The sequence below is a fragment of the Rhinoraja longicauda genome, unplaced genomic scaffold (assembly GCF_053455715.1).
Source record: "Rhinoraja longicauda isolate Sanriku21f unplaced genomic scaffold, sRhiLon1.1 Scf001272, whole genome shotgun sequence".
In the NCBI taxonomy this organism is placed as follows: Eukaryota; Metazoa; Chordata; class Chondrichthyes; order Rajiformes; family Arhynchobatidae; genus Rhinoraja; species Rhinoraja longicauda.
Window position 1 is genome coordinate 12,501 of NW_027602487.1, and position 7,500 is coordinate 20,000.

A 7,500-nucleotide genomic window follows, 5' to 3' on the forward strand; every position below is an offset into this window, starting at 1 on the left:
ACGCCACCTCCATCTTCGCGCAAAACAAACCGTTTTGAGGTCGGCGGGAGTCGGCCCGGTCGTCCGTCCGGTCGTGTCGCACTGACGCCCGCCGCGGGGCCGCAAACTGCGGGGTCATAGAGACTTCCGGTGGTAAGTCGTTAACCGTGATCGGGACCGCCCGGACAAGAAATGCCATTTTCTGGCCGGCGGGAGACGGGCCGATAGGCCTGGCGGGAAAGGCGCGCCGCGGCCCCGCTGAAGGCCGCACATCGGACCTCCTCGACTTCCCGCCGTCAAATCGTTAACCTGCGGCGGGCAAAAAAGAAGCGACGCCAGCTTTCGGACTTAGTGCAATTCTCGAATGTCGCGGCTGACTTGGCGGTACGAGCGTTCGGAAGTCCCGCCGGAATTGCGACGCTTCGAACGGTCGAGGCGGCCAATCTCGACCTCAGCGGCGGCACTGGCGCGATACACGTTTCTGCCGCCAGGGGGGGGGGGGGGGTGGGGGGGGGGCAAGCCAGCCGGCCGGGGGCGCCCGGCGCCGATCCGGCGCTTACTCGACACGCTCGAGCATCCGAACCCGTCTTATCTACGGGACCGCCGTTGCCACTTGAACACCTTTCGCCGAGAGTATCCGGGCACCCCACCTACCCGCCGGAATCACGAACCACGAGGTAGAAGTCAGGAACCAACAGGAGAAGTCGTGAACTAAATGGCGAATTCATGAACCAAACGGAGAGAAGTCATGAACCGAGCGGTTTAGGGTCAGGGTGAGGGTTGTTAGGGTGAGGCCGTTAGGGTGAGGCCGTTGCTTCGAGCGGGAAGATGGGCAGCCCCGCCCCCCCCCCCCCCCCCCCCCCCGTTGGGTGGAAGGAAACCTCTGCTGCGGGCCCGGCAACCATCCCGAACGGACCCGCTGGGTCCAAATGTCTGCCGAGGGCGGTCCTGCTGCGGTCGCGGGTTCGTTGGAAACCTCTCCTGCTGCTGGCATGGCCACCCTCCCCCCCCCCCGCCCGACTGACGACCCTGCGGGCCCGGCGACCCGGTGTCCCGTTGCCGCGCGGGGAGTGATCCTCGGGGCCGTGCCGGGCGGGCCCAGCGACACGAAGAGAGTGGGGGGGGGGTCGGAGGGAGTGGCACTGGGGAGAGAGGGGTGGGGGAGAGAGTGCCCCCCCCCCCCCCATTAGGGGCGAGTTTATGCAGTCATCAGAGTTTATACCTAACCTCATGATGCTTTATTAGCCGGATAGGCTGTCTGACCTCGCCCCCAGTCCCTACTCCTTCCACTGGATTCTTCTTATACCCTCTTTTTCTTCGTGCCCCCCCCCCACGCAGGGAGGGTTCCAAGAGGGAGGAGGGAGGGAGGGAGTCCCGGGGCCGTGAGAGAGAGAGAGCCTCATTAGCTGCTAGGTTCACCTCATTAGCTGCTAGCTAACGCGTCAGACCTTTTACATTCTTTAGAGGATTGAAACCTCAGGGCCTTTAACCCCCGTTCACCGTTTACACTCAACGATCCTTCCGAACAAAACCCTTACACATCTGTCCGTCCAACTGACCCCCGAGATACCTAACACGCAGATTAACACGTCAGCGGTGATCGGCGTGTCATAGAGGAGTCACAAAGACGGGCAAAATAGAGTGGTTGAATAAAAAATACTCACTCAATTGGCCGTGATTTAACGTAGCACACAATGATGCAAAGCCCATGCAAAGTCCAGTGGCCCAAGCAAACAAATAAGATAGATCTGGCTCGGCGTTCCTCATCTCCACATCGTCACCCAGCACGCCGACGCCCAATAACAATTCCCCCGCAAATTGTGCACCTCGAGCGGCAGTACTTTAAACGGCGCCGTCTTCGGCGTGGACGGCATGAACCAAGTCGGCAAGCATCGTCACCCAGCACACAGACGTCCACTAACAATTCCTCCCCCCTGCAAATTGCGCGCCGCGAACGGCAGTACTTTCAAGTATGCCGCCTTCGGCGGGGACATCGTGAACCAAATCGGCAGGCAGGCGTCGTCAGCCGGTCGACCGACCCCCAGTTGCATTGCCCCAACGGCCATTGTGCACTTCGAACAGAACAGTGCTTTTAAAATATTCCGCCTGCCGCGTGTACATCATGAAACAAATGGAAAGGACGAACCGGGCGTGCAACCGATGCACGGAGAGTGACAGGTCGTCAAGCAAGTCCGTGGCAATCCGTCGGCCGACTCGGCCGCGGCCAGCAGAGGCGTTTTGGCCCGGGCGCGCCGAACTTTGCGCGCCCTCGGTATGCGTAACACTAGCACATGCCTTCAAAACTCACTACAAAATAACCCCAAAGTATGCCGCCTTCCCCGTGGGCCTTGTTACCAATATCTTGCCCTGCTTCCTGATGCCCTTATGGGGTCGGCTCTGTTCTTGCAGAACCCTCAGGTGGTGCAGAGTCTGGGCCATTTTATCAATATCTTGCCCTGATTCCTGATGCCCTTATGGGGTCGGCTCTGTTCTTGCAGAACCCTGAGGTGGTGCAGAGTCTGCGCCTTGTTATCAATATCTTGCCCTGCTTCCTGAAACCCTTATGGGGTTGGTTCTGTTACAAAACCCTCAGGTGGTGCAGAGTCTGGGCCACTTTATAAATAACTCTGCCTGCATTAGGGTCAGGGTTAGGGTTAGGGTTAGGGTTAGGGTTAGGGTTAGGGTTAGGGTTAGGGTTAGGGTTAGGGTTAGGGTTAGGGTTAGGGTTAGGGTTAGGGTTAGGGTTAGGGTTAGGGTTAGGGTTAGGGGTAGGGGTAGGGGTAGGGGTAGCGGTAGGGGTAGGGGTAGGGGTAGGGGTAGTTTGAACTACTGCCGCTCCAGGCGCGCACTGTGCGTGGGTAATTTTCAGTGGGCGTCGGTGTGCTGGGTGACGATGCCGCCCAGACTCTGCACCACCTGAGGGATCTGCAAGAACAGAGCCGAACCCGCAAGGGTATCGGGAAGCAGGGCAAGATATTGATAACAAGGCCCAGACTCTGCACCACCCGAGGGTTCTGCAAGAACAGAGCCGACCCCATAAGGGTATCAGGAAGCAGGGTGAGATAGTGACACCATTTGTAAAACCGGCAAATCCCACCCAGGAAACATTGCAAAAATTGGCCTCTAATGCTGGAACGTGGGTAAAGCCAAACAAACACGACACGTTTTAAAAGAACGTTACTAAAACAGCCTGGGATATGCCCATGACAAAGGATAGGCCGAACCTCACCAGAAAAAAAGAGAGGGAGACCACGGCAGAGCTGAGGGATAAACATGAGATGGTGATAAAACCAGCAGACGAGGGGAGCAGTAGGGTTACAAATTAATGTCAATATGGGGCCTGCTCCCACTGGGTAATAGACAAAAACATAGAACAGGGTGACAGGAGAGACTGGATAGCACAGAGGATAACCCGTGAGCGAAATAATGGGGTGTATGCAGTTCAATGTAAGGAGTGTACCTTACGGTACATAGGGGAAACAGGTAAAACAGCCTCAGCGGTGATCGACGTGTCAAAGAGGAGTCACAAAGACGGGCAAAATAAAGTGGTTGATTATAGACAATAGACAATAGACAATAGGTGCAGGAGTCGGCCATTCAGCCCTTCGAGCCAGCACCGCCATTCAATGCGATCATGGCTGATCACTCTCAATCAGTACCCCGTTCCTGCCTTCTCCCCATACCCCCTCACTCCGTTATCCTTAAGAGCTCTATCCAGCTCTCTCTTGAAAGCATCCAACGAACTGGCCTCCACTGCCTTCTGAGGCAGAGAATTCCACACCTTCACCACTCTCTGACTGAAAAGGTTCTTCCTCATCTCCGTTCTAAATGGCCTACCCCTTATTCTTAAACGGTGGCCCCTTGTTCTGGACTCCCCCAACATTGGGAACATGTTTCCTGCCTCTAATGTGTCCAATCCCCTAATTATCGTATATGTTTCAATAAGATCCCCCCTCATTCTTCTAAATACCAGTGTATACAAGCCCAATCGCTCCAGCCTTTCAACATACGACCGTCCCGCCATTCCGGGAATTAACCTAGTGAACCTACGCTGCACGCCCTCCATAGCAAGAATATCCTTCCTCAAATTTGGAGACCAAAACTGCACACAGTACTCCAGGTGCGGTCTCACCAGGGCCCGCTACAACTGTAGAAGGACCTCTTTGCTCCTATACTCAACTCCTCTGGTTACGAAGGCCAACATTCCATTGGCTTTCTTCACTGCCTGCTGTACCTGCATGCTTCCTTTCATTGACTGATGCACTAGGACATCCAGATCTCGTTGAACTCCCCCTCCTCCTAACTTGACACCATTCAGACAATAATCTGCCTTTCTACTCTTACTTCCAAAGTGAATAACCTCGCACTTATCTACATTAAACTGCATCTGCCATGTATCCGCCCACTCACACAACCTGTCCAAGTCATCCTGCAGCCTTATTGCATCTTCCTCACAATTCACACTACCCTCCAGCTTAGTATCATCTGCAAATTTGCTAATGGTACTTTTAATCCCTCCGTCTAAGTCATTAATGCATATCGTAAATAGCTGGGGTCCCAGCACCGAACCTTGCGGTACCCCACTGGTCACTGCCTGCCATTCCGAGAGGGACCCATTTATACCCACTCTTTGCTTTCCGTCTGTCAACCAATTTTCTATCCATGTCAGTACCCTACCCCCAATACCACGTGCCCTAATTTTGCCCACTAATCTCCTATGTGGGAGCTTGTCGAAGGCTTTCTGAAAGTCGAGGTACACCACGTCCACTGACTCTCCCCTGTCAATTTTCCTAGTTACATCCTCAAAACATTCCAGTAGATTTGTCAAGCATGATTTCCCCTTCGTAAATCCATGCTGACTCGCAATGATCCTGTTACTGCTATCCAAATGCTCAGCAATTTCGTCTTTTCTAATTGACTCCAGCATCTTCCCCACCACTGATGTCAGACTAACTGGTCTATAATTACCCGTTTTCTCTCTCCCTCCCTTCTTAAAAAGTGGGATAACATTTGCTATCCTCCAATCCACAGGAACTGATCCTGAATCTATATAGAACATTGAAAAATGATCTCCAATGCTTCCACTATTTCTAGAGCCACCTCCTTAGGTACCCTGGGATGCAGACCATCAGGCCCTGGGGATTTATCAGCCTTCAGTCCCATCAGTCTACCCAAAACCATTTCCTGCCTAATGTGGATTTCCTTCAGTTCCTCCATCACCCTAGGTTCTCCGGCCCCTAGAACATTTGGGAGATTGTGTGTATCTTCCTCAGTGAAGACAGACCCAAAGTAACGGTTTAACTCGTCTGCCATTTCTTTGTTCCCCATAATAAATTCCCCCGTTTCTGTCTTCAAGGGACCCACATTTGCCTTGACTATTTTTTTCCTCTTCACGTACCTAAAAAAACTTTTGCTATCCTCCTTTATATTATTGGCTAGTTTACCCTCGCACCTCATCTTTTCTCCCCGCATTGCCTCTTTAGTTAACTTTTGTTGCTCTTTAAAAGAGTCCCAATCCTCTGTCTTCCCACTCTTCTTTGCTATGTTATACCTCCTCTCCTTAATTTTTATGCTGTCCCTGACTTCCCTTGTCAGCCACAGGTGTCTCTTACTCCCCTTAGAGTCTTTCCACCTCTTTGGAATAAATTGATCCTGCAACCTCTGCATTATTCCCTGGAATACCTGCCATTGCTGTTCTACCGTCTTCCCTGCTAGGGCCTCCTTCCAGTCAATTTTGGCCAGCTCCCGCCTCATGCCTCTGTAATCCCCTTTGCTATACTGTAATACAGACACTTCCGATTTTCCCTTCTACCTTTCCATTTGCAGAGTAAAACTTATCGTGTTGTGATCACTGCCTCCTAACGGCTCTTTTACCTCTAGTCCCCTTATCAGATCAGGATCATTAAAAACACTCACTCTATTGGCCGTGATTTAACCTAGCACACAGTGTTGCAAAGCCCACGCAAAGTCCAGTGGGCCAAGCAAACAAATAAGATAGATCTGGCTCGGCGTTCCACATCTCCACATCGTCACCCAGCACGCCGACGCCCATTAACAATTCCCCCGCAAATTGTGCACCTCGAGCGGCAGTACTTTAAACGGCGCCGTCTTCGGCGTGGACGGCATGAACCAAGTCGGCAAGCATCGTCACCTAGCACACAGACGTGCACTAACAATTCCTCCCCCCGCAAATTGCGCGCCGCGAACGGCGGTACTTTCAAGTATGCCGCCTTCGGCGGGGACATCGTGAACCAAATCGGCAGGCAGGCGTCGTCAGCCGGTCGACCGACCCCCAGCTGCATTTCCCCAACGGACATTGTGCACTTCGTACAGAACAGTGCTTTTAAAATATTCCGCCTGCCGCGTGGACATCATGAACCAAATGAGCAGGCAGGCATCATATCATATCATATCATACACATACAGCCGGAAACAGGCCTTTTCGGCCCTCCAAGTCCGTGCCGCCCAGCGATCCCCGTACATTAACATTATCCTATACCCACTAGGGACAGTCAGCCCCCAGCACAACGACGCCCCCGCTAACAATTCCCCACGCACATGGTGCGCTCGAGCTGCAGCACTTTAAAGGACGCCGCCTTCGGCGGGGACATCGTGAACCAAAGGAGCAGGCAGCCATGGTCACCGCCAGCACAACGACGGCGCCGCTAACAATTCCCCGCGCACCTTGTGCGCTCGAGCTGCAGTACTTTAAAGTACGCCGCCTTCGGCGGGGACATCGTGAACCAAAGGAGCAGGCAGCCATGGTCACCGCCAGCACAACCACGGCGCCGCTAACAATTCCACGCGCACCTTGTGCGCTCGAGCTGCAGTACTTTAAAGTACGCCGCCTTCGGCGGGGACATCGTGAACCAAAGGAGCAGGCAGCCATGGTCACCGCCAGCACAAGCACGGCGCCGCTAACAATTCCCCGCGCACCTTGTGCGCTCGAGCTGCAGTACTTTAAAGTACGCCGCCTTCGGCGGGGACATCGTGAACCAAAGGAGCAGGCAGCCATGGTCACCGCCAGCACAACCACGGCGCCGCTAACAATTCCACGCGCACCTTGTGCGCTCGAGCTGCAGTACTTTAAAGTACGCCGCCTTCGGCGGGGACATCGTGAACCAAAGGAGCAGGCAGCCATGGTCACCGCCAGCACAAGCACGGCGCCGCTAACAATTCCCCGCGCACCTTGTGCGCTCGAGCTGCAGTACTTTAAAGTACGCCGCCTTCGGCGGGGACATCGTGAACCAAAGGAGCAGGCAGCCATGGTCACCGCCAGCACAACCACGGCGCCGCTAACAATTCCCCGCGCACCTTGTGCGCTCGAGCTGCAGTACTTTAAAGTACGCCGCCTTCGGCGGGGACATCGTGAACCAAAGGAGCAGGCAGCCATGGTCACCGCCAGCACAAGCACGGCGCCGCTAACAATTCCCCGCGCACCTTGTGCGCTCGAGCTGCAGTACTTTAAAGTACGCCGCCTTCGGCGGGGACATCGTGAACCAAAGGAGCAGGCAGCCATGG